This window comes from Ailuropoda melanoleuca, chromosome 1, assembly GCF_002007445.2.
Source record: "Ailuropoda melanoleuca isolate Jingjing chromosome 1, ASM200744v2, whole genome shotgun sequence".
NCBI lineage: Eukaryota > Metazoa > Chordata > Mammalia > Carnivora > Ursidae > Ailuropoda > Ailuropoda melanoleuca.
The window spans coordinates 12,748,011-12,774,796 of NC_048218.1; the positions used below are offsets into that span (position 1 = coordinate 12,748,011).

At 42.1% G+C, this 26,786-nt stretch overlaps 1 protein-coding gene across 2 annotated transcripts in view; it reads left to right on the forward strand.

Annotated features, from left to right (window-relative positions):
• The window catches only part of TIAM1 (TIAM Rac1 associated GEF 1), a 371,077-nt gene that overhangs the window by 131,005 nt on the left and 213,286 nt on the right, over positions 1–26,786 (forward strand). The window contains exon 3 of one of the 2 annotated variants that reach the window (XM_034656384.1): positions 14,940–15,069. The exons of the other annotated variant lie outside the window; for it this stretch is intronic. The gene's annotated coding sequence lies outside the window, so the exon portion shown is untranslated. The remainder of the gene's footprint in view (positions 1–14,939; positions 15,070–26,786) is intronic. 2 annotated transcript variants of the gene reach the window in all.

Here is a 26,786-nt window from a genome sequence, read left to right on the forward strand (position 1 = left end):
GTGGGAAACGGCCAGGTCTCCCTCAGGCCCTTCTCATCCACAGCGATTCATTCAAGAGGATGGCATAAAAAGTAAGATTGTTTAAAAATTTTCCACGCCATTCTGAAAACAGGTGCTTCCTTTGTGAGTTCAAGTTAGTGAATTTATGTGGTCCTTTCAACCCAATTTAAACCGTCGTTCTAAAGAACAAAGACATTTTCTTTGCCCCGAAGATTGACATTTGCTTGAAGAGATGAGGCCCTTCCTGTGACCCTGGGTCGCATTCTGCCGAGGCGCTCCGGGAGGTCAGAGGGAAGGCCGGCCCGTCCCGTCGGTACGTGGTGTTCGGTTGCAGCGGGAGGTGCTCAGAGTTGTGCAGGTCTGCAGAGAGGCAAGCTGAAGCTTGCTGAGATATTTATCAGGTACTTTTTGGGGCATCCGTTCTATAAGTTAGCCGTGAAAAGTCTGCAGTCCTTTTGTTCTCAGAAAATGGTCAGTGTCGAAACCTGTTGCTTCTGTCCCTCTGATCTCCTCCTGCCCTTTCACGTTCCCTGCCAGAAAACAGCCCCAGCATCTTCACATTCTGACTTCTGGAGTGGAATGAAAGAGTTTCTTTCTGTATAGAGAGGTTTGTTTGACACAGAGCTGCCTTTGATGGGTCGGGCTCCCCCCACCCCAACTGATTGAGAACGTAAAGTGTTGGCACCAGGCCAGAGAGGACAGTCATAAATAGTCATTTGAATGAGGTTTCATCACGTCTTTGTCCTGCCATCTTCTTTCTGGCAGGAACTATCGGGCCCTCTGTTAAACCACGAGCTGCTTTGGTCAATGTGATTGCAATACTTTAAACCAGAGATACCACATTGAGATCCATGGTATGAGATGAAGGTATTCAGGCAGTTAACACAATGTTCTAAAGAGTAGGAATAATGATTCCAAATTGATGCTAAGGCATGCTTTTAATTTCTGCAAAGCCCTAGCTTTACAAGTAGCAGGATGTCTTGCCAATGCGTTCTTCGTCCTGTCTTTGAGTAAGAGAGTAGGTGATAGGATTTCTGGTTTCTTTAAGAGAACATGAGAAGGAGCTTTCTTGGCAGTTTTTAAATTTCTAGTTGGAAAAAAAAAGGTGACCTGGAGCCAGTCTAACAAAATGTAATGTGTTTATTTTGGGGGGCAGGTATAAAGATGTTTGTATATGGATCTCTACTTTTCTGGATTTTTTTCATGAGAAAGGAAAAAAAAATAGGCGGCATGTGGAGGAGAGAAAGGAAGGAAGCAAGCGGACTGAAGCATGAACAGTTAACGGTGCTTTTTGACCCTGTGTAGGCATTGGGACTGTATGTGTGGCTCTGGCCAAGCCAACTTCTCTGCCTCTGTTTTTGTCATTTACAAAATGACATTTATAAATGGGCATGATAGTCCTTTAAGAGATAATATTTCTTTAAGAGCCAGACACAGTGCCTAGTACATTAAAGATTCCTTCCCCGTCTTAGTTCCCTTCATTACCATTTTGATAGTTGCCTCTCTGATCTTTGGCCAAATCAGCAGACTTTTGTCTGCTGGTCTTATTATCAGTTTGGCTATATTGTTATTCACTTATATGTAGTGATACCACAATGATCGAAGCATCTCCTCCTTTTGTTTTTTCCCACCATAAGAAAGTGGTAGGGTAGAAAAGGTGATTTCCCCCTCACCTTTCAATTTAACCATATTTATTGAGGACCAGGTCAGGACCAGGCTGGGTTCTGGGAGCGAAAGGAAACAGTGGGAATCAGGTGGACTGAATCACTGCTCCCATGGAGCAGACAGTCCAGAGGGAGACAGATAGTAGACAACAAATGTCAAGTGGCAGGAATGGATGAAGAAGACGAACGTGGGATTAGAGGCTAGACATCAAGGGATGGTGGTGTATGCACCTGTTTTAGACAGGGAGGACTGGGAATCCTCTGACCAGATATCACCTTGACGTCTGCACAGAGGGAGGGAGCAAACCCTGTAGAAATCTGGGGGAAAGAACATTGCAGGCAGAGATAACTAGGAATGTGTTGAAGAACTACAAGAGGCTTGTGTGGGAAAGGCAGGAAGGAGTAGTGCCGGGCCACATCACCTGTAGGAGGTTCTCGCTTCGATGTGATTTATGTGACGTTCTTGCTTGGATGTGATTTGTTTGAGGACCTCGCTTGGATAGGATTTGTGTGCGATGGAAAGCGACACAAGTTAAACCACGAAGCCGGCCACTCTGCTCCTCTTCAGACACTTTGTTAAACTTGTTTTGCAGAGAAGATGAAAATAATAGTGTATCTGTCCCTTTGATTACAATTCCCATCATATAATAATGAACTGCTAGCTGTAATTATAGGACTTCCTCTAATTTAGTTTAGCACCCTTGGGACCTCTATTAGCCTATATCCCAATCAATTTCACAGCTAGTAAGAGGGAAAAATGCCGTATTTTCTGTTGAAATGTTAAGTCTAGTGGGAGCACGATCTGCGTATTGGTTTTCACTGTGCTCGGCTGCTTTATTTTCTTCCAGTGCATTAAGGCTCCCCCCCGCCCCCAGGCCCTCTCCTCTGGCGTGCGGACTGAGGCATGTAGCATGTTGTTTTCCTAATTAGGACATACTTTCACAGATAGCTGTTAATGAATTCCATGCATCTCACGTCCTTTCGGTAACCTCTCCGATTCGTTTAACAAAAATTCTCAGCTGCCAGCCAAGGGAACACGTGTCGCCTCCTCTAGATGGATGTTTTAGTCAATATTTATTCTCACGTCTAGCACCTTTTACTACCCTCATGTCCTCCGCGTAAGTTCATTTATGGAGAGAAACGCAGCCACATCTGTTTGCTCAGCCAGGTTCCACAATAAGTTCTCCTGTCATAGAAAAACACAGGGATCACCCCTTCTGCCTCTTTGGCGTAGCGGGTGACTTATGGTGTTTAGATGACCTTGGCTTCTGGGGGCTCCCCGAGTCCAGTTTTCTCTGCTCTGATGGCAAAAGCTGTCTTTGCCTTCACACGTCTCTGCAGAAGTGGGTGCTCCTTGTCCCCGTGGACGGCTTCTCTCCGGAGGCGAGCGGCGCTCTCTCTGCTGTTTGAGACTTCACTAGAGGTGGCCCCTTGAGATGCAGGGTCGTCTCCAGACAGCTCAGGCTCGTTAGTTTTGAAATAAAGCCTGTAGCTTGTGCGTAGGCACTGGAATCACTCTATACCACAGAGGAAGAAACTAGGGACTTGCAGGCGAGGAAGTGGAGGGAATGGTTGCCCAGGGCCGGCAGCCAAGTCATCATCATAAACATGAGCCCAGAGTCTGCTCACGTGTTCCCTGAAAGCCCGTGTGTGTGAACAAATGGATAGACTATTTTTTTTAAAGATTTTTATTTATTCATGTGAGAGAGAGAGAGAGAGAGAGAGGGAGGCAGAGGCAGAGGAGAAGCCGGCTTCCCGAGGAGCAGGGAGCCCAATGCGGGGCTCTATCCCAGGACCCCGGGATCATGACCTGAGCGGAAAGCAGACGCTTCACCGACTGAGCCACCCAGGCATCCTGGATAGACTTTATTTTTAAGAGTAGTTTTAGGTCCACAACAAAACTGAAAAATAAGCACAGGGAGATCCCATATACCCCTTAGCCCCCCAGCCCCCCCAATCCTCACCCTTCCCTACCCCCTCCCCTGTACCCCCTCCCCTCTTTTGTTAGAATCCATAAACTGACTCATCTTTATCTCTCAGGGTCCATAGCTTAGAGTAGGGCTCCCTCTTCGTGCTGTACATTCTGGGAGTTTTGACATATGTACAGTGACATGTATCCCTCATTATAGTATCACACACAGTAGTTTCACGGCCTTAAAAATTCCTCTCTGTGTCCCCTGTTCATCCCTCCCTGCCCCCTAACCTCTGACAACCACTGATCTTTTTACTGTTCCTCTAGCTTTGCCTTTTCCAGAATGTCATGTAGTTGTAATCATATAGTCTGGAGCCTTTTCAGGTTGGCTTCTTCACTTAGCAATATCTGCTCCTACGTGTCTTCCATATCGTTGCTTTTTGTGCTGAAGAATGTTCCATTGTATGATGTGCCCTAGTGTAGTTATCCATTCACCTCCTGAAGGACATCTTGGTTGCTTCCAAGTTTTGGCAGTTATGAATAAAGTGGCTGTAAACGTTCACGGGCAGATTTTTGTGTGGGTAATGTATATGTATATATTCATGTCTGGTATATATAGTAATGAAGTTTTGCTTTTTTCCGATTATGAAAAAGCACATGCTCAGTGGTGTAACATTTGGAAAATATAAAAAAAAGGAGAAAAACTTAAAAATTCGGCCCGAGTCTCTCCATTAATTTAATATACTAAAACACATGAAATTGNCCCCTGTACCCCTCCCCTCTTTTGTTAGAATCCATAAACTGACTCATCTTTATCTCTCAGGGTCCATAGCTTAGAGTAGGGCTCCCTCTTCGTGCTGTACATTCTGGGAGTTTTGACATATGTACAGTGACATGTATCCCTCATTATAGTATCACACACAGTAGTTTCACGGCCTTAAAAATTCCTCTCTGTGTCCCCTGTTCATCCCTCCCTGCCCCCTAACCTCTGACAACCACTGATCTTTTTACTGTTCCTCTAGCTTTGCCTTTTCCAGAATGTCATGTAGTTGTAATCATATAGTCTGGAGCCTTTTCAGGTTGGCTTCTTCACTTAGCAATATCTGCTCCTACGTGTCTTCCATATCGTTGCTTTTTGTGCTGAAGAATGTTCCATTGTATGATGTGCCCTAGTGTAGTTATCCATTCACCTCCTGAAGGGCATCTTGGTTGCTTCCAAGTTTTGGCAGTTATGAATAAAGTGGCTGTAAACGTTCACGGGCAGATTTTTGTGTGGGTAATGTATATGTATATATTCATGTCTGGTATATATAGTAATGAAGTTTTGCTTTTTTCCGATTATGAAAAAGCACATGCTCAGTGGTGTAACATTTGGAAAATATAAAAAAAAGGAGAAAAACTTAAAAATTCGGCCCGAGTCTCTCCATTAATTTAATATACTAAAACACATGAAATTGGAGCTGTCCTGGAGAATGCAGAACATACAGTTATTACATACTAGAACAGTTGCTAGTAAAGACAGGAAAGATTGAGGGCATTCCAAGTGCTGGTTCTGTTTCCATTCAAAGTGCTTTTTAAGTGACTTTTTATGATAATCGACATTCAAGTGGTGTCAGCTTTACAAAATAGCTAACCTAGAAGTCTCTTGAACAACTGACCTCCAAAGAGAAATTCTTCCCTTAAAAAAATCCAGAACTCCTTTAGTGATGGCTCTTAGTGCTTGCCCGCGGAGGGGGGTCCTGCCGTTCCTGTGGAATCCAGTGGTTCGGAGGCACGCATGCTTTATAATGCCTGGTATGACTGCTTTGGGTTGTAGGAGATTTATTTGGCCATCTTCTGGGGGGAGGGGGGAGGGAGTTGCTGGGCCATGGAGTAGTAATGCCCAAAAAGCAACTCAAGAAGTGGACTTAAGTTGACCTGGGTGTTTTTTTGCTTTTCGTTGTTCATTTTTATTTTTATTTATTTTTTATTTTATTTTATTTTTTTAAAGATTTTATTTATTTATGTGACAGAGAGACAGCCAGCGAGAGAGGGAACACAGCAGGGGAGTGGGAGAGGAAGAAGCGGGCTCCCAGCGGAGGAGCCCGATGTGGGACCCGATCCCGGAACGCCGGGATCACGCCCTGAGCCGAAGGCAGACGCTTAACGTCTGCGCCACCCAGGCGCCCTCGTTGTTCATTTTTAACAAGGTAAACCAAACCGAACTCAACTCAGAAATATTTTTTTCATGATTTTTGTGAATGAGAGTATATGCCTAGCAATTTTTTTTTTCTTTTTCTTTCTTTATTTTAAGTAGGCTCCACGCCCAGCATGGAGCCCAATGCCTCGTCACAACCCGAGCCGAGGTCAAGAGTCAGATGCTCAACCAACTGAGGCACCCAACGCCCCCCCCACCTTTTTTTTCTTTTTTATCTGTAATTATCCACGGTCTCTTTTTGGTGGAACAAAGTGGGTCTGGGGCAAAAGTACAAATGAAGGCTCATAGAACCTATGTCTAAATATAAAAAAAAAGTTGTAAATGAAGTTAATAAATTGTAAAATAAACTTCCTTAAGGACCTAGAAAGCTGGATTCAGATGTAGAATTATTAGGCTCCTTGAAATATCATAAGGAATTATAGAGGTGAGGGACAGCCAGCCCCCAGCCCATGGCCGTTTTTATCCTCCTACCCGTGGCTCCATCTTGGACCATGTGAGGCTTCGTGGACCCTACAACCTACACACATGACCTCCCTCTAGAACCCCCCCAGACGGCTGCCCTCGGGCATAAGAGTGCATGTGTCTCCTCCCCGCTCTTGGGAGGATAGAGCTAAAGAGGTCTAATGGAAGGGCTTGGGTGTGGGCGCTAGGGCCAGGGTATGTACGGTCTGGAGAGGGGGAGGGCTGGACTCTGCCTATGTCTGCTTGTTTTCCATGAAGGGCATGGCTGCTGGAGGGTCAGAGAAGGCGCTCTGATGTGAGTGCCCAGGTCAGGGGCCCTTCTCTGTCTTTGGGGTTGATTCTGGAAATGGGGATCCAGAGTCCTTTGCTACGAGGTACCTTTCAGCTTTGGTTTTGATCTTGGAAAAGTTAGCCATTACTTTTACCATAACAAAAGTTGAGTGAGAAGCATCTACTCTAAATACATGGGAATTCAGCAGCAGACAGCTCATCACTTGATGTTTTCATTTATCTTTAAATTTTTAATCTTTAAAAAATTATTTATTTTTAGAAAGAGAGAGAGAAAGAGAGAGCACAAGCAGGAGATTGCAGAGGGAAAGAGAGAGAATCCCTAGCAGACTCTGCACTGAGCACAGAGCTCAGTGTGAGGGCTCGATCTCACCATCCCAAGCATGACCTGAGCTGAAACTAAGAATTGGACACTTAACTGACTGTGCCACCCAGGCACCCCAAAAGTAGTTGTTTTTAATAGGTGAAAATATTGTATTCTAGCGTAGGTTCATTTAGAAAGCTCTAGGCTTGATCTAGTATTAAAATATATAGTACATTTATACAAATTTTTTTTCCAGAAAAAAAAATCATACTAAAGATTTTTCAATTTTCACTTTTCAAGAACCTTAATGAAGATTAAACATCGGATTCTTAATTTCAGGGCTCGATCCCAGGACTTTGAGATCATGACCTGAGCTGAAATCAGGAGTCAGATGCCTAACTGACTAAACTACCCGGGAGCCCCAGAAAAAATTTTTAGAAAGTACAGAGACTTTCTGAAACAAGAGTCTGCTTCTCTGCCTCTCCCCCTGCCCCTCCCCCACCCTGCTCTTGTCTCTTGGGCATGCTCGCTCTCTCTTTCTCAAATAAATAAAATCTTAAAAAAATTTTTTTGGTCTAATAAGATTTTTATAAAGTCTGTTTAACATGACGAAGCTCATACAGAAAAGTGTTATGTTGCAGAGTTTTTTCCCACTGCCGAAAATATTCCTGATTACGGAATATAATGAAATAAATTTGTCATGTTGGACATAATGCGTGGTAGAGCATAGAATGAAGAGCCCAAAACTCGCAGTGGAGGCCTGACATTTATAGTTACAAATGTGTACCTTAGGAATTGATTTATAAAGAAGGATATTAGTGCTAAAATAGATACATTGAAGCTTGTTCTCACTAAGTAGGTTAGATAGTCCATCAAATATTGCTTAAAATCTCTCTCTGTGATGATTGACAATAAGAGATTAAATGTCAGTGTCCAAGGCAGGGGAATTCGAGAGTCCAGCCAACCAGTCAGTTCAGGTGAATATAAAATGTCATTGGGCAAGTGTGTATGCCTGCTGCTTTGCACATGGGTAAGCAACCAGAGGACCCAAGGACCAGATCCGGTCGCTACCTCTTTTTTTTTTTTTTTTGGTCCCTTATGCTAAGAGTGGGTTTTTCATTTTTAAATGGCTGAAAAAAAATCACAAGAATAATACTCTGTGGTATGAGAAAACTATATGAAATTCAAATTTCAGTGTCCATGAAGAAAGTTTTATTGGAATGCGGCCACGTTCATGCATTCAGGTACTGCTTATGGCTTTCACATTACAGTGGCAGAGACCATCTGGCCCAGAAAGCCTAAAACGTTTACTGTCTATCCTTTTGCAGGAAACTTTTGCAGAGCCCTGGCTTAGCGGAACCAGAGCTAGATGCTGCCGACAGCCTGTGCCCTCTGTTCCCTCCCCTTATCTTTCTTCTGGTAGATGCGTGAGTGGGTGCTCGAGTATAATGATAGATAACACTTACTTAGTGCTCACCGTTTTCCAGTTTGTTTAACATCATAACTCTGTTATGCAGAGACGGTTATTATCCCCATTTTACAGATAGAGAAATCAAGGCCCAGGAAACAAGGCACTACACTGCTCAGTTGAGATGGACTTTTGGTAACTCTTTGTTGACTCTGATTTTTAAATTTAAAACAAACTCAAACTGTACAGTCCTGAGCCTACAAAATGAAATCTCGAATAATTTAAGGAGGTTGGAACATTTAAAAAATTGTAGGCATCTTCCTTCTTTGAGACTTTTTTCTATTTGATGGTATGTTTATTTGATTACTTTTATTTCAGAGTCCCTTCGCATGTGATGTATTAACTTGAGTATCCTAACTATTTGATTCATTCGTTCAGCTCAGACTGACTGTGTGCCCAGTGCTGTGAGCACACAGCATCTGTGAACGCAACAGGATACACGGGCCAGAGTGAGTTGCAAGAATATGGTCATCCGCCAGCAAATGTCTTCACATGCTCTACTTAGATTTTAGCAATTTGTATGGCTCCTTAGGTGTTCAACTGGTGTGATAATTTTGAAACAGCAGGTCCCGACAGAGAGCGGAGCAGCTGTCAGATCAGGAAACCTGTCCATTGGCCCAGATCATTCTGATGATTTGCAGCATAACCTTGGAAACATCGTTTCATTTTCCATTCCAGATCTTCATTCTGGAAAGTGGAAAATACCAGCAAATTAAGCTGGTCTGGTGCCCCAAATGATGTAATGTGCTCTGCTTATGTCTTTCTCATGCTTTCCTTGTTTACGTGGACACAGTTTGTTGGTGCATAACTTTATTGTATAGATACTGTTTCTAAGTAGATACATGCAGACACATTGATACACGCAATCTGATATGGATACAAGAACTGTTGTTTCCCTAGGCGTACTTGGAACTGCTCTGGGAGAGGACTAGCCTGAACTAGGTAGGCACGCAGTGTGGACAAGGGCAGAGGCAGTTTGGGGAGTCTATAAAAGCACTTTTGGAACTTGTTTATAAGGCAGAGTGATAAAACTGTGGATGTGTGAAGAGACTCTGGGAAGGAGTCATTCTACGGATTTTTGAGTTCCTGGTGAATTAGATACAGCCCAGGGTCAGACACAGAATAGGTGTTCAGTAAAGACCATTCTGCAGAGTCTTTATACTGCTCAGTGGCCCCCGGCATGTAGGGAGGGCATCACCGTATTTCAGACTGAGAGGGCTAGGATTAAAACATTTTATTCGGTTCAGTATTCTAAGTTTATAAAAATGGTGATTATGTTTTATAGTTTTTAAGGTGTTTATGATGCTGAGAAATACACTTTCATTCATTTTTGTGTGTATGTGTTCTTTTTTGTAAGTTTTTATTTTAATCATTCAGTACTCATCAAGACAAGTACTCTCCTTAATCCCCATCACCTATTTCACCCATCCCCCACCTACCTCTCCCCTGGGAACCATCACTTTGTTCTCTATAGTTAAGAGTCCGTTTTTTGGCGTGTCTCTCTCCCTGTTTTCCCCCTTTGCTCATTTGTTTTGTTTCTTAGATTCCACATATGAGTGAAATCATGTGGTATTTGTCTTTCTCTGACTTATTTCACTTAGGATTATACGCTAGCTCCATCCATGTTGTTGCAAATGGCAAGATTTCATTCTTTTTTATGGTTGAATAATATTCCATCGTATATACATATCACATCTTTATCCATTCACCAATTGATGGACACGTGGGCTGCTTCCATATCTTGACTATTGTAAATAATGTTGCTATAAACATAGGGGTGTGTGTATCCCTCTGAATTAGTGTTTTTGTATTCTTTGGGTAAAAACCCAGTCATGTGATTGCTAGATTGTAGAGGAGCTCTATTTTTAACTTTTTGAGGAAACGCCATACTGTTTTCCACCAGTGGCTGCCCCAGTTTGCATTCCCACCAACAGTGTGTGAGGGTTCCTTTTTCTCCACATCCTTACTAACACCTGTTGTTTGTTGGGTTTTTGATTTTTGCCATTCTGACAGGTGTGAGGTGATATCTCTTTGTAGTTTTGATTTGCATTTCCCTGATGATGAGTGATGTTGAGCATCTTTTCATGTGTCTGTTGGGATTTGTATGTCTTCTTCGGAGAAATGTCTATTCATGTCTTCTGCCCATTTTTTAACTGGATTATTTGTTTTCTGGGTGTTGAGTTTTATAAGTTCTTTATATATTTCAGATACTAATAACCCTTTATCAGATGTCATTTGCAAATATCTTCTCCCATTCAATAGGTTCCCTCTTAGTTTTGTTGATTGTTTTCTTCACTGTGCAGTGCCGAAGTTTATTTTGATGTCATCCCAGTAGGTTAATTTTGCTTTTATTTCCCTTGCCTTTGGGGACCAATCTAGAAAAATGTTACTATAATGATGTCAGAGAAATTATTGCCTGTGCTATTGTCTAGGATTTTTATGCTTTCAGGTCTCATGTTTAGGTCTTTAATCCATTTTGAATTTATTTTTGTGTACGGTGTAAGAAAGTGGTCCAGTTTCATTCTTCTGCATGTTGCAATCCAGTTTTCCCAATACCATTTGTTGAAGAGACTTTTTCCCATTGGATATTCTTTCCTGCTTTGTCAAATTTTAATTGACCATATAACTGTGGGTTTATTTCTGGATTTTTCTATTCTGTTCTGTTGATCTGTGTGTCTGTTTTTGTGCCAGAACCATACTGTTTTGGTTACTATAGCTTTTTTTTTTTTAAGTTAAAAAAATTTTTTTTTGAAGATTTTATTTATCCATTTGACAGAGAGAGAGAGACAGCCAGCGAGAGAGAGAATACAAGCAGGGGGAGTGGGAGAGGAAGAAGCCAGGCTCCCAGCATAGGAGCCTGATGTGGGGCTCGATCCCAGAATGCTGGAATCATGCCCTGAGTCGAAGGCAGACGCTTAACGACTGAGCCACCCAGGCGCCCCTATAGCTTTGTAATATAGCTTGGTGTCTGGAATTGTGATGCCTCTAGCTTTGTTTTACTTTTCCAAGATTGCTTTGGCTATTCAGGATCTTTTGTGTTTCCATATGAGTTTTAGGATTGTTCTAGTTCTGTGAAAAATGCTGTTGGTGTTTTGATAGGGATTGCTTTAAATGTGTATATTGCTTTGAGTAGTGTAGACATTTTAATAATATTTGTTCTTCCAGTCCACAAGCATAGAATATGAGAAATATGCTTTGAACATGTAGTGCACTGTTAACAGTTCACCAAGGTGAAAATGATTAATTTTCCATATTGAAGATACAGAAGAACGATTCTTTTTTTTTTTTCTTTAAAGATTTTATTTATTTGACGGAGAGAGACAGCCAGCGAGAGAGGGAACACAAGCAGGGGGAGTGGGAGAGGAAGAAGCAGGCTCCCAGCGGAGGAGCCTGATGTGGGGCTCGATCCCATAACGCCGGGATCACACCCTGAGCCAAAGGCAGATGCTTAATGACTGCACCACCCAGGTGCCCCCAGAAGAACAATTCTTAAACCCAAAGTGTTGCCTGGGTACCTATTTTACATTATTTTGAATCATATGCTTTTTTGTTTTGTTTTGTTTATTTGTTGTGTTTTGTAGCAGATATTTTGACTTTGTATTTTATTTTCCCCAGCTTTATTGAAATACAATTGATAAATAAGAATTGTATATGTTTAAGGCATTCAGCATGATGTCTTGGTATATGTCTACATTTTGAAATGATTACCATATCAAGCTAATTAACATGAATTACCTCACATAGTTATTATTGTTTTTTGGTGGTAAGAATACCAACGATCTCTGCCCTCTTAGCAAATTTCAGGTATATAATACAGTACTATTAACTAGTCATCATGCTATATGATACCATTAGATCTATAGATCTGAGTTATATTGCATAGCTGAAACTTTGTTCTCAGATGGATGTCTCCCTATTTTCTCCACCCCCCACCCCGGTAACCATCATTCTACTCTCTGCTTTTATGAGTTCACCTTTTTAAAATTCCACATAAGTGAGATCATGCAGTATTTGTCTTTCTCTGTCTGGCTTCATACATTTAGCATATAATGCCCTTCAGGTTCATCCTTGTTGTTGCAAATGGCAAGCTTTCCTTTCTTTCAGGCTGAATAATATTCCACTCTATCTGTGTTTATGTCTGTGTTTGTATCTACATGTAGGTATAGATATAGACCACATTTTCTTTGTCCATTCATCTTTTTTTTTTTTTTTAAGATTTTATTTATTTATGTGACAGACAGCCAGCGAGAGAGAGAACACAGCAGGGGAGTGGGAGGGGAAGAAGCAGGCTTCCAGCGGAGGAGCCCGATGTGGGACTTGATCCCGGAACGCCGGGATCACGCCCTGAGCCGAAGGCAGACGCTTAACGACTGCGCTACCCAGGCGCCCCTGTGCATTCATCTTTTGATGGACACTTCAGTTGTTCTATGTCTTTTTTTTTTTTTTTTTTAAGTAGGCTCCATATGCAGCATGGAGCCCAACACGGGGCCTGAACTCATGATCCTGAGATCAAGACCAGAGCTGAGATCAAGAGTCACACATTTAACCAACTGAGCCACCCAGGCACCCCTCGTTGTTCTATATCTTGCCCATTTTGGATAATGATATAGGAACGTGGGAGTTACAGATATCTCTTCAAGATCCAGATTTCATTTCCTTTGGACACATCCCCAGAATTGTAATTCTGGTTCATATGGTAGTTCTATTTTTAATTTTTGAGAAACCTCCACATTGTTTTCATAGTGGCTATGCAAATTCCCACCAACAGCATACAGGGTTCTTTTTTCTCCATATCTTTGCCAACACTTGTTACCTCTTGTCTTTTTGATAACAGCCACTCTAACAGGTGTGAGGTAATATCTCATTGTGGTTTTGATTTGCATTTCTCTGATGATTGGTGATATTGAGCACCTTTTCATATACCTGTTAACCCTGTGCAAGTCTTCTTTGGAGAAATATCTATTCAGGTGCTTTGCCCATTTTGAAATTAGGTTATCTCTTTTTTTGCTATTGAGTTGTTTGTGTTCCTTATGTATTTTGGATATTAACCTTTTGTTAGATGTTTGGTTTGCAGATATTCTCTCCCATCTCCCTGTCTTCAGTTTCTTCCATCAGTGTTTTATAGTTTTCAGTGTACAGATCTTTCCCATTGCTGGTTAAGTTTATTCATAAGTATTTTATTCTTCTGGATGCTATTATAAATGAGATTTTTTAAAAATTTCTTTTTTGGATAGTTTATTATTAGGGTATAGAAATACAATTGATTTTTGTGCATTGATTTTATATCCCATAACTTTACTGAATTTGCTTTGTAGTTTGAACAGTTTTTTGGTGGAATCTTTAAGGTTTCCTATATATAAGAACACAGACAATTTAACTTCTTCCTTTCTGAATTGGATACCTTTGGAGACATTTTATTTCTTTTTCTTACCTAATTGCTCTGGCTAGGACTTCCAGTAATTTTTGAATAGAAGTGGTGAGAGTGGGCATCCTTTCCTTGTTTTTGATCTTAGAGGAAAAGTTTTCTGCTTTTCACCATTGAGAATGATGTTATCTGTGGGCTTGTTATGTATTCCTCACTACTTAAATCATTGAGAGTTATTATCGTGAAAGGGTGTCAGATTTTGTCAAATGCTTTTTCTGCATCTGTTGAGATGATTGTACTTTCCCCCCTTCATTCTGTTGATGTGGTATATCACATTTATTGATTTCCATATGTTGAGCCATCCTTAACATCCCAGGGATAAATCCTACCCGCTTATGTTTAGTGATCCTTTTAATGTGCTGTTGAATTTGGTTTGCTAGCATTTTGTGGAGGATTTTTACATCTCTTTCATCAGGGACATTGACCTTTAATTTTCTTTTCTTGTGGTGTTTTTGTCTGACTTTGGTATCAGGATAATTCCATCCTCGTAAAATGGGTTTGGAAGTGTTTTCTCCTCTTCAGTTTTTGAAAAAGTTTGAGATGGATTGGCATTAATTCTTTAAATGTTTAGTAGCCACTGAAGCCATGTGTAAAGACTTTGACTTTTATTATCTCATTTTAAATATCACCAGTTGACTGACAATCCTTTTTTAAAAAAATTGTTTACACAGTTTAAAAAGAAAGAGCATGGAAACTTAAGTCTGTTTCATTTAACAGACTACATTCTTCATATTGGCTGTCCTTCAGAGAACAGTGTCATTGGAATTATTCCATCTTTGGGAAGAAACAGACCATAGAGTTATCAGGAGGTTGTCAGGCTCTGAGATAATTTATTCTTTTATGACTTTAGTGAGATACAGAGGAGTCTGATAGCTAGTGGTCAGAAATGTCGAGATTGGAGATTTTATGTATTTGATTTGCTATTGTGACTTTGTCAAAATATACAGTTAAACTCTCTGCTGTTCATTTACTTGTGCCCTTAGCTTGTTACTAAACAGGGTGTGAGCCTCCATAGTCATGCTTTTTGTCACCTGTGATTTTAGGCAGTGGTTTTCATAATTCGTTGTGGTTCTTCATACAGACACACGGTGTGCTAGTGAGTACTGAGACCTCCAGCCCCGTGGGTCTCTGGTGTTTGTATATGAGGTAGCAAAACATTGCATATGAAATGTGCTTACGATTTTGTTCCATTCTTTCCCCTTTTCAATCTCTGATTCAGGAATTTCCAGTTGACCCAGTTTAAGTGTCTTCTGCACAAATCTCATAGTGTTTTACTGATCTGCTCGGCATTATAATTGAAGAAGGGGACTGTGTTACCTGTGTCCTTTCAGAAAGCTTGTTCATTGCACGTAAGTGCTTGTTGGTTTTGTTGTTAGTATGTATGTATATGTTTGTATATTCATAAAGTTCATATTAGAGTGCTGGTCTGTGCCAGGTACTTAGCAGTTTATAGAAGTTATTTTGTTCATTTTTCACAACAACCCGCTGGGAGCGGCACTGTTATTTTCCTCTATTACATATAAAGAAACTGAAGCTTGGAGAAGTATAGCAGAGTCATTCAAGGTCATTGAACTTGGAAGTGGTGGGGTTGGTATTCAAACCTCGTCCCGAGCCCCAATCTTCTGTTCCTAACCAACCTGATATGATGCAGGTTGTACTGAATTAAACATATACACTGCTCTATGAAAGTTGTGTGTATGTCAAATTTAGGATTTTGACCAACATGTTAATGAGCTCGAAAAACTAACGTCCCAAGTACATTTCTTTTCTTTATATCATGATTGGCGATGGGATTGATCATATTCTGATGGACTTTTTCTTTTAAACGAATTTAGTGAGCTGTAATTCACATATCATACAGTTCATCCATTGAAAGTAAACACCGCAATGGTGTTTAGTATATTCACAGATTTTTACAACTATCTTCACAATCATTTTTAGAACAAATGAAACTCTGTACCCATCACCATCGTCTTCTCATTTCCCCCCAGCCGTCCCTACCCCATCCCCAGCTTCCAGCAATCATTAACCTAATTCGCTTCCAGATTCACTTGTGCTGGACTTTCTCGTATAAATGGGTTTATACAATATATGATTTTTTGTAACTAACTTCTTTCACATAGCATGATATTTTCAAGTTCTATGTTGTAGCATGTATCAGCACTTCATTTCTTTTTATTGTTAAATAGTATTTCACTGTATGGCTATACTGTATTTTATTTATCCATTCATCAGTTGATGGACATTTGGGCTATTTCCACCCCTCGGCTGTTACAAATAATACTGCCATGATACATCCACGTGCAAGCTATCGCATGGACGTAGGCGCTCATATCCTTAGGATTGAAATCCCCGGGTCCTATGGTGACTGTAGGCTGACTGTGTTTAGCATCTACCAGACTGTTTTCCAAAGGAGCTGTACCTTTTACATTCCCGCCAGTGTCATGGAGCCTCCTGTTTCTTCACATCCTGGCTAACACTTGTTATCTCTCTTTTTGATGACAGGCATTCTAGTGGGTGTGAGGTGGTATCCAGTTGTGGTCTTGATTTTTGTTTCCTGGCTGGCTATTGCTGTTAGCATGCACCTTTCCACATGGGGCTGACTTTTACATATGGATTTTGTCTGTGTGCGCTTTCTGAAGCAAGGCACACCTGTGCCGGCAGCCAAATTTTTCTCAACTCCTTAATTCTTACCAACCTGGAGTCCAGTCTGGGGTTGGATGTAACTTGCCTAAAGTCCAGCCTTTGTGAATCTTTGGCTAAGGGCACGGCACAATGTTTTGGAAGCAGAAATTATTCATTACTTCATTAATGTATTAGGTAATGTGTTGGCCGGATTTTGTGGCTGAACACACATGTTAGAAAAGGGCAGACTTTGGGGATTAGGGGGAGCCAACCAAAGATGAGGGTAAAACAGTTGAAAGCTTTGAGGGTTGGGGCACCTGGGTGGCTCAGTCGGTTAAGCAGCTGCCTTCGGCTCAGGACTGAGCCCTGTGTAGGACTCCCTGCTTAGTGGGAGTCTGCCTCTCCCTCTGCCTTTGCCCCTCCCCCTGCTCAAGCTCTCTCTCTCTTGCTGTCTCTCAAATAAATAAATGAAATTTTGAAAAAAAAATCTTGAGGGTTAAAAAGTTAAAATGTCTTGGGAAAAGTATAAGATACATGTCAGTTGGATTTGAAACTGGTTGGAACATACAAAAATACTTAATGAATAAGTACCAAACTGGGAGGAGTATAGTTTATCCCACAAATTGCTTGATACCTAAAGAATAGCTGGCAGTGGTGATTTACATGGCACACTCACTTTTTAAAGGAGAATAGGGTTTCTGTGTTTCTAGGACTCCTGTTTGTAAGCAACAGGATCCGACTCAAGATCACAGAAGTTTTTTTTGGTTTTTTTTTGTTTTTGTGTGTGTGTGTGTGTGTGTGTGTGTTTAAAAGGGGTTGCTGTTGGGACCCCTGGGTGGCACAGTTGGTTAAATGGCCGACTCTTGATTTTGGCTCAGGTCATGATCTCACGGTCCTGGGATCGAGCCCTTCATTGGGTCCCTGCTCAGCATGGAGTCTGCTTGAGATTCTTTCTCTCTCTCTCCCTCTGCCCCTCCTACTCATGCTCTCTCTCAAATAAATAAATAAATAAATAAATCTTTAAGAAAAAGAGGTTGCTGTTAATTTTTATAAAGATACAGAATGCCTCCTAGACATCACTGATAGTTATGTGTCTGTCTAGAAATTGTGTCTGTTGGGAAGGCCATCACAGTTCAGGATTCCCTGGTCTGCTTGGTTCCTCTTGTCTTTGCTAATCTATGTCATTCTTCTCTTTACTGCAACATTTTATTTTATTTTATTTTTTATTTTTCTTGTTCCTGAATCGACACTGCCCAAAATGTGGCTGGCCAAAGTTTCTGAACTTGGTCACATCTGGATGGGAGACCCGTGGGGCTTTTGGTTCAAACTCTGAATAACGTCAGCAGCCCAGGATGACAGGCAGACAGACCTGTTCCACAATACTTAAAAAGCAGAATGTAATGTCCTGCATGAGTTTGGGGAGAACAAGAAAGTAGGAGAGAGTGTTGTGCACAGCTAGAACAGGGAAGGTGGACCTGTAGCAATGCACGTCAGGAGGCACGATGATGCTGGTCACTAGGAATAAGTGAATCCATTCATGGGCTAAGGGAAGCAGTGTGTCCTGGTCCCACTGGATGTTCAAGCCGGCACTTGAGGACTGTGTCTAGCTCCCTGGCCACAACTACAAGGAGGACTTTGAGAAAGTGGGAGAGTCAGAGGAACAGAACCAAAATGGTAATAGGAAACCTACCTATAGGTAGCAGGTTCTCCTGGCGGCAGGAACAGTAAAGGGAAGGTCAGACCGCTTCCTTCTGCTGTTTGAAGGGCTAGTGTGCAGAAGGGGAGCGATTTGGTCTGGTTTCTCTAGCAGATGGGAATTACAGAGAGGCATCTTTTAAATTCATCTAAGAAAAGACGGTTTCAGTCTTAGAAACAGAAGTTGCCTATGATTTGTGCTTCCTAGTTGGGGCTGTATTACTTACCCCTTCATCCAGGATATTAGGGATTTAGAAAGTGCTCTAGATTTCCTCTGTACTTTTCAGAATCGTGACGTTAGTTAGCAATTAGGCTTTGTAATTGGGCCGCATTGGTGTGTCGTGTGTAGATGGCAGCCGTGTGAGAGAGGTGCACGTATGTGTTGGGGCATAGATTGTCTTTTACATGAACAACTCTCAGAGTTGCAAATATGGAAAATGTTCTTTCTGTCTTATTTAGGCCTATTTTCTATTTCCGCCCAGAAAGCCTTCCAGTTGTTGCTTCCTCCATATCCTCTGTCTCTGTGTGTGTGTGTGTGTGTGTGTGTTGGGGGAACACTAATTTTGACGGTAGCCTAAGCAAAATGCAATTAGGGAAATCTTGTGCCAAACACGCATCTGTTCCAGTGTTTGCCTTCATTAGCGTGCATAATCAGGAGTTTGCTTTAAACACTGCATGGCCTTTCCCGTGGAAAAGTGAAGAAGTGAGCATGCAGGAGGCGTGGTTATCCTGTATTCCCCGGACTTCAGGCAAGGAGGTATGATGTCCTCCAGGAGCACTGGAGTCTTGGGGACAGACTCAGACGCGTGTCTTGGGAATTGTGTGCGAGCGTGCACCTGTGTGTGTCTGCGGGCACGTGTGAGTGTGCACATCCGTGCGTGCTGCGCGTGTTCACTCTGTAGGGGGAAGCACAATTAGGGAAATAGAGAACAAGGGAGCTAAAAAAAAGACAACAAAGGGAAGGATGTGACATTGCGATTTATGACACGGATGATTACAATTCCATTATAAAACTGAAAGACACTTGAAGGTAAAGATCGCCACGTCGTTACAAAAGGGCTTCCTCTTAACTTTTTACTCTTGTAAACAAATTTACTTTAGAAATGAAGTGGAGTTTTTCTTTTTTGACCGTATGGGTTATTTTTGTGTCAGAGATTGTGTGAAACTTGAGATAGTTAGTGTCTGGTGTGTGTTTGTTTGTTTTTGTTTTGTTTTGTTTTTTGGTTTTGTTTTTGTTTTTGATATACGGAGATGAATGCCCGTTGTAAACATGTAAGTCTTCTTATATTTGGTAAAAGAGAAAGTCATTTATTTTTCCTTTTCTATGCTTAAGTGATCATGGCTGCAAGTTAGAAAAACCAGAAAAATGTGAGGGAGGAGATATGATTGCCTATTTACCTACTAATAAAAATCACGCTCATACTTAGGTATTTTTTCCCATTCTTTCTTCTTTATTATTTGGACATACAGATGGGCAACATGGAGGTATGTACAGATAACACGCACCAATGATGTACATTTTTGCACACAAATACCTCAATTTCCTGGATACAGATGATCGTGTATGTTAGTGATTTTTAGTCTGTTGGTGGTAACTGAAGTCGCTTTTTCTATTAAACATTGACTTTCTGATAGTTTGTTTTTCTGAAATGTTAAATTCAACCCCAAACTGTATGCTTCTTAGATATTATTTGGTAGTAAAGAAAGAATAAAGAACCAAAATTAAGAGTTCAAAAGTGGGCACATTTCTCTACTTGTATAGAAAACAGAATTTTGATTTAAGATCAAACGCAAAAGCGTCTGTTGCACAGATTATAAAGTATAGAGCATGGTTTTTTAAAGGCCAGAAATTTTGCCTTTTCTTTGGCATTTTGTGCTAGGTGGCCCCTGCTCCTCCTTACCTCTTAAACCTAGGCCAAACTTCATTTTTAATGGTTAAAAATAGAATCTTAGTCTTTTTTTTTTTTTTTAGGGGGTATGGGTGGGAGCATAAAATACATTTAAAATAATTTAATGGCCAGAGGAATAATGAGTAATTGTTTTTCTTGAAAAATACATTCCAAAATTACTAGTTGGCTGGTGGTAGCTTTGGTCCTAGAAGTTGAATGAATAAATTCAGGGAATCAAATCTTTTTTTTTTTTTTTTTTAAAGATTTTATTTATTTATTCGATAGAGATAGAGAGAGCCAGCGAGAGAGGGAACACAAGCGGGGGGAGTGGGAGAGGAAGAAGCAGGCTCATAGCAGAAGAGCCTGATGTGGGGCTCGATCCCATAACGCCGGGACCACGCCCTGAGCTGAAGGCAAACGCTTAACCGCTGTGCCACCCAGGCGCCCCTCAGGGAATCAAATCTTGTCCCATGTTACTTTGGGAAAAAATTTCTCCCTGCTGAGAACTTGATGTTTTCCTTTCTACTCAGTGGTGCTTGGGAGGATGGGCTTCTCTTAAGAGAGGCAAAGGGATGGGTGGGACGTTCAGAATGACTTAGGGAGTCTCAAGATACAATGCGTAGCTCCCTACTCTCCCACTTTTCTTAAAAAAAGTTTTATTTATGTAAGTAATCTCAGTGCCTCACCCCATGAGTGGCGCTCGAACTCATGACTCTGAGATCAAGAATCACATCCTCTTCCAGCTGAGCCAGCCAGGCACCCCAAATATGTGGTTCATCCCCTCCCCTCCCCACCTCTCCCCTCCTCTCTCCTCTCCTTCTTTTAATTAGGCTCCACTGCTTATCTCCCTACTCTCCATTTTTTAAAAGAAGTTTTATTTATTTAAGTAATCTCTACACCCAACATGGGGCTTGAACTCACGACCTGGAGATCAAGAGTGGTACGCTCTGCCGACTAGACCAGCCAGGCGCCCCTTTGTTCTCCATTTTGATCCATTCCTTTTTCCACCCTGAATTCTGGTCGGTTTAAGGGATATATCAGACTCCTTGGTTCTGAGTGAGGAATAGGGTGTATGTGTGAGGTTACAGGAGGGCTCCAGTGGGCAGTTGTGTGCATGCATAGGGAATATTCTGTATGCAAGATGTGCAAGGTGGCACAAAGAAAGGGAGCTAAGGGGAGTTTGAGAAGAAATGGTCACAGCTATAGGAGAGAAAACGTAGGCACTGGTAGTGGACATAATTTTCATTGTCGGTGCAGGATTCATTTCCCATCTTCTTATCAGCACCCAGCATATGATTTCTGGCAGCCGACCCTGCCAATTGAACACTCACTATGTGGTTTGGGAAGGATGGAGTCTACGCCGGTGTTGATGTTCTTCCAGTGAGCCAAGCACTGATCCTCTCAGGCCTGAAGCTCACAGGAAATTCTCCGTAATTGCCACAGAATTCCAATGAAGAGGCTTTCCCGAAGGAAGGACGTGGCTATTGGTTTCAGGTGTCATGCAGATATCAAGGAAGGTGAAGACTTTTCAGAATGAACGTTGGCGTGGTGTCTGGTGATTTTGGCTGGGATAATGCACTAGTGAGAAGAGCAAAAGCATCCAGAAGGAGCTGTTGTTTCTATGACTGTGACTTTCAGAGGCCGGGGGCAAGCAATAACTAGAGGGGTTGTAGGACCAAAGAAGGGGCTTTTATTTTATTTTATTTTACTTTATTTGTTTTTATAAAAAGGTTTATTTGTTTATTTTAGGGAGAGAGCACACACATGTGTGAGCAGGAGGAGGGGCAGAGGGAGAGAGAGAATCCCAAGCCGACTTCATACTCAAGAGTGGAGCCCGACATGGGGCTCGATCTCACGACCTTGAGATCATAACCTCCGTGGAAATCAGAAGTCAGATGCTTAACGGATTGAGCCACCCAGGCGCCCCGGGGCTTTTATTTTAAAACATAGGAGAGTGGTAAGCACATTTGTGTAGAGGGATATCCACATCGATCGTTTTCTTGAGTCATCCCAAGTTTCTTCTGCCCATTAGACTTCACCTCAAACCTAACGTCTCTCTGAACGAGGTTACTCTTCTCATCCCCACTTCTCCCTTTCAAAGCAACAGCAACAACACCATCCTGCTTCTCTTTGTGTGTTTTCTCCTTGTTCTCTTCTGCTCCGTACTGTATCCTCAGTGTTTTGCATAAGACCTGTCCCATGTTAGGTGCCCAAGAAATATTTACTGTATGAACAAAATAAAGGTTGTTTGCGGTGTCTCTAGCTACCTAGTTTCCCAAACCCCTCCCCTTCGTCGGTTTTCTTCTCTATGGCTGCTGTCCCGGTTTAGCCTTTGGCCCTCCCTTGCCAGAATGATTCCCATGGCCGTATCCCATAGTGCTCAATGGTTCTCAGTTCTGGCTGAACAGGGGTTGGCCATAGATGTTCTCTTAAGTCCTCAAAGCCTCCATGTTCATATTGGGGATTCATTTCAAACATTTTCAGCTTACAATGGTGAGGAGCAAAGGATGAGTCCTGACGGGTGCCTTCATCAGACTAATGTAGTATAACCACTGATGATTGGTCCTAAGGCTTTTTTCTAGTCCAGATGCTGAGAAAGCTGAGGAACCCCAGCCAGGGATTGCTGTGCTGCCTTCTAGACCTTGGGTGGGAGAAAAATGTTGCTAACTAGGTATGTGGAAGTTACAAGAAAGTGGATGAGGTGTGCCAGCACGTGAGGCATCACCAGAGGATGACAGGAGCTCCACACTGGGGTGCTGGGGGCATGACTTGTATGCCACAGTCCTATCTCATATATTGCCCTGGGTTGTTTTTTTCTTCTTTTGACATGTTTGCGTTGAATTAATTCAATTTCAACACTAGTCTGTGTTAACTGGGTTAGTTCACTTTGCGAAGTACCCAAGGTCACAGAGGGCTGGATTTGAGAATATGGCAGTCACTGTGGGCCTGAGAGAACTTCCTTTGACTCAGTTTGGTGGAGCTGGGTCCAAGGAGTGAATGAATCTGAAAGCTGTTACAGAGAACCTAGGGTCCAAGTCTTCAGAAAACCTGAAGAGTTAGAAGGACTGACCTTATTCGTTTTGTGGCTTGATGAGAAGGCGACGGCACGTACGAGTGAGGAACGTTGGTCAGGAGTTAGGAGAAGCAGTCATTCCATGTGGAGTGGTCAGTTAAACAGGAATGTTAGAACCCAAGCGCTTCTATTCAGGATTCAAGCCTGTCTTTCTAGAGAAACATTGTACCAGAAAAGCATTTTAAAGGGATGAAAAACACCCAGGATCAGATTGTCTTCCAGTATCTGGAGCGTGTCTCACACTACATTTTCACCTCCATCCCTTCCTCGGTTGACCCCCTGGAAAATGGGTGGATGAGTTACTCAACCTTCATTGGTCTGACCCTCAGCTGTAAGCTGGGGGGGGCAGGTGAAGAACTAAAAGACTTCTCAGCTCCTTCCCGTCTGCATGCTGGGAGTTTGGAGTAGGACAGGAGCCAGTCCTGTTGCCTGAGTGATAAGGAAAGGCTGCAGAGCTGGCCAGAGGTCCCAAGCCAAATCAGCTACAAGAACGCTCGAGTTTTCTTTTACAGCGTCTTCACTCTCCATGTGTTTCCAATCACTGCTTGTGTAATATAAACTAAAACTGTCCAAGTGCTTGTCTTGAGGAACTCTTGGTTACTGTTCAGAAAACAAAGCTGTAGTGGTTTGGGCTGATAGTGGAACATGTTAATTCTGGAGACTCTGGCTCTCGTGTTGGCACTCTCTCACTGCTCTGAGGAGCCCTGTCCGCTGGGGGCCAAACTCAGATGACCACAGACAGGGGGGCCGCATCCGTGGATGAGTGCCAGGGAGACAAAGGGTGGTGGCAGGCCATGCTCTGGGGCTTGTTGCTGTGGTCCAGCATTGCCAGAACTTTCTACTTTTCAAGAGAAGTTGGAAATCCTGATTTTTATATGAAATCTTCTTATTTTTAAATGTTGGATCAAAAAGGAAAAAACATTTTTTTTAAAGCAGTCCCACAATCCAAACAAAATATGTCTGCAGGCCACACACACCCTCAGGCCACCCGGAGGCCTTTTCTGGGCATACAGACCACAGTATTTCTTGTACATACCAGTTTTTAAGAACCTTTTTATTATGGATAATTTCAAATATTTACAAGTGGCGAGAATAATATAGTGAACCTTCATACAAACTCTTATGTACCCATTACCTTGCTTCAGTGATAATCAATCCATGGCTAATGTGCTTTTATCTACAGTGAACACACACACACCCTAGATTGTATAGATGCAAATCCCAGATACTGTATTATCTCATTGGTAAATATATCCGTGTATGTCATGAAAAGGTAAGACTATAAAAAAAACATAGACCGTAACTCCTTAATATTATAAAACATCCAGTTTTCAAATTTACCCTCTTGTCTTACAGTTTTTTAAATAGCATATCTTTTTGAATCTTGATCCAAATAGCACCCACATGTTGCAACTGATGGATACGTGTCTTTAAGTGTTACATAATCAATAGGTTCCTCACTACCCTCTCTTTTTTCCCCCTTCTACTTTCTTTGTTGAAGAGCCTTACGTCTCTGACCTGTAAAGTTTCCCATAGTCTGGATTTTGCTGATTGAATCTCTATGGGTTTGTTTGAACTTTATATACTAATTTAATATCTTTAGTTTAATAGCGTAGAGAAGTCTAGATACTTGTATCTTAGCAGCTTTTTTCTTATCCTTCTCCTGAAACTGCATAGTGTATAAGCCGCTATTTTACAGGGCTTTTCTCCTGATAATATGATACTGTTAAATGTGTGCCTAGTCCTTTTGCCTTTACAAACGTAGAGTGGGAATGACCAGATCTAAGATCTTGTCAGCCTATAGGTGGCTTTTGGGATCTGTTCATGGATCTTTTTGAAGCCTGGATGCTTTCCCAAAGTGCTGTGTGCTGCCTTGTGACGTGAAAACCTGGTTGCTATTTTTAGCTTTTCAAACTCTTGGCAGCAAACAGGAAAGCCTACCGAATCGTTTTGGATTGGGATATTTTGGACTTGAAATTAAGGCCTGCTGTGGTACCCTAATTAAACATGGTGTGTATGTGGCTCAGCTCAAACGAAGGATTTGTGGAACTCCAAATAGTCACCCACTGCAGAAATGATTCACCTGGAATTTTAGGTAAGGTTATTTGGAAAGCTTAGGATCAGCTATTTTGAAATGTTACAGGTCTTTTAAGCAGGAGCCCAAGAAACAAAGTAGTTACTAATATCAGCCTTAAATGTTTTCCCTTAAAATCTTTCAGGAAATTAAAATAACTGGTGAATTTCCTTTGTCCACTTACCGTCAGGTTGTTTCAAGTCCCTTTAATGTAACGGCTTTAAGCTTGAATTTGGGCAAAGCGTTTCAACACTAATTATTTTAGAGGAATCTTTGCATGCAGTGTAGCAAGATGAGCCTGCTGTCCAGGTGTCTATGTAGGTCGGCTTTTTGTGGATCTCACACGTCGAGTCACTGGGCTCAGCATCCACTTCTGGTCGTCGGGTGTTCATTTGTGGTCCGTGCAGCAGTTTAGAGAAGACAAGCGACCCGTAAAGTTATATTGATAACATGACTCATGTGAAGATGTGCTTTGAAGTAAAATATTGTCATACAGTGGCCCACGAGGATGCCGGAAGTACCAACACAAGGACAAATGGGTCAATAACATGAACGACGAGCGATCTAGGGCTGCGATGTGACGCATGATGGGAGGACGCCGCCTTTGTGGAGAAGCAAGCGGATGCGTCCTGGTTGTCTACGAGCCTGAGAAGTGTGCGTGGGGCCTGTCAGGTTTCCTGGCTCCTTGCAGCCGCACTGTGCCTTTACTAAGGAGAGACCGGTCTTGCCAAATTCATTGGGCGGGTAAGCTTGGATTCAATACCGAGGTATTCGGGTTCAGTTGCCATGGAGATTCCTTCACAAAGAAAAAGAATACACATACCATTTAAAATGGATAACTGATGAATTAAGAAATGCATTATGTGATTTTTGGTCTGCCTGCCAGGAATTTCCAGTTCCATTATGTTGACTAGGAAACTAAGTCTCAGTGCAATTTGATTCAGATCTAGCAGTGACCGGCGGACCTCCAATAGAAAAGTGGTGTCAGTCAGCCTTGTCTAAGTTCTGGGACCCGTTTGCTCTTCATACTTGAGTATTTATAACCCCGGAGTACTGTCCAGTCCCTCTGCAAGGGCGGGATGGCAGGGGTAGAGGGGGGAGTGCTGAACCAGCCTGAGTTAGACCGTTGGTGTCCTCTCTCCCTCCTTCCCTCCCTCCTCCCTCCTTGTCTTCTGTCCTTCCATCCTTCTTGCTTACCNAGGGGGAGTGGGAGAGGAAGAAGCAGGCTCATAACAGAGGAGCCTGATGTGGGGCTCGATCCCATAACGCCGGGATCACGCCCTGAGCCGAAGGCAGACGCTTAACCGCTGTGCCACCCAGGCGCCCCTTTGGAGCTATTCTTGAGGATCTATTCAAATCCAAATAGTCATGCATCATTTCCGTGCCGATTCTCCTGTGGTTCTTTGTACACAGATTTGATTCCTGACACACTTCTATTTAAGATTTCCAATGACGTATTTAAATAGTCCTAAGCAACATCCTGTTAATAGACACTACCTTCCTGAGAAACATGCAGGTTGTGTAGACGAAGACTGTACGCAGGGTATAGCCACAGAATGCTCATTTTGAAGATGACATTGAGCTTCCCTCCTCATGGATGGGTGGATGAGAGAGGAAGGAAAATGTGGAATGTGTGTTATGCACAGTGATCTCCAAACTCAGGAGTCAAGGGTGACATTTTTTTTTGTGTGTGTGTGTCTTCTGCTCATT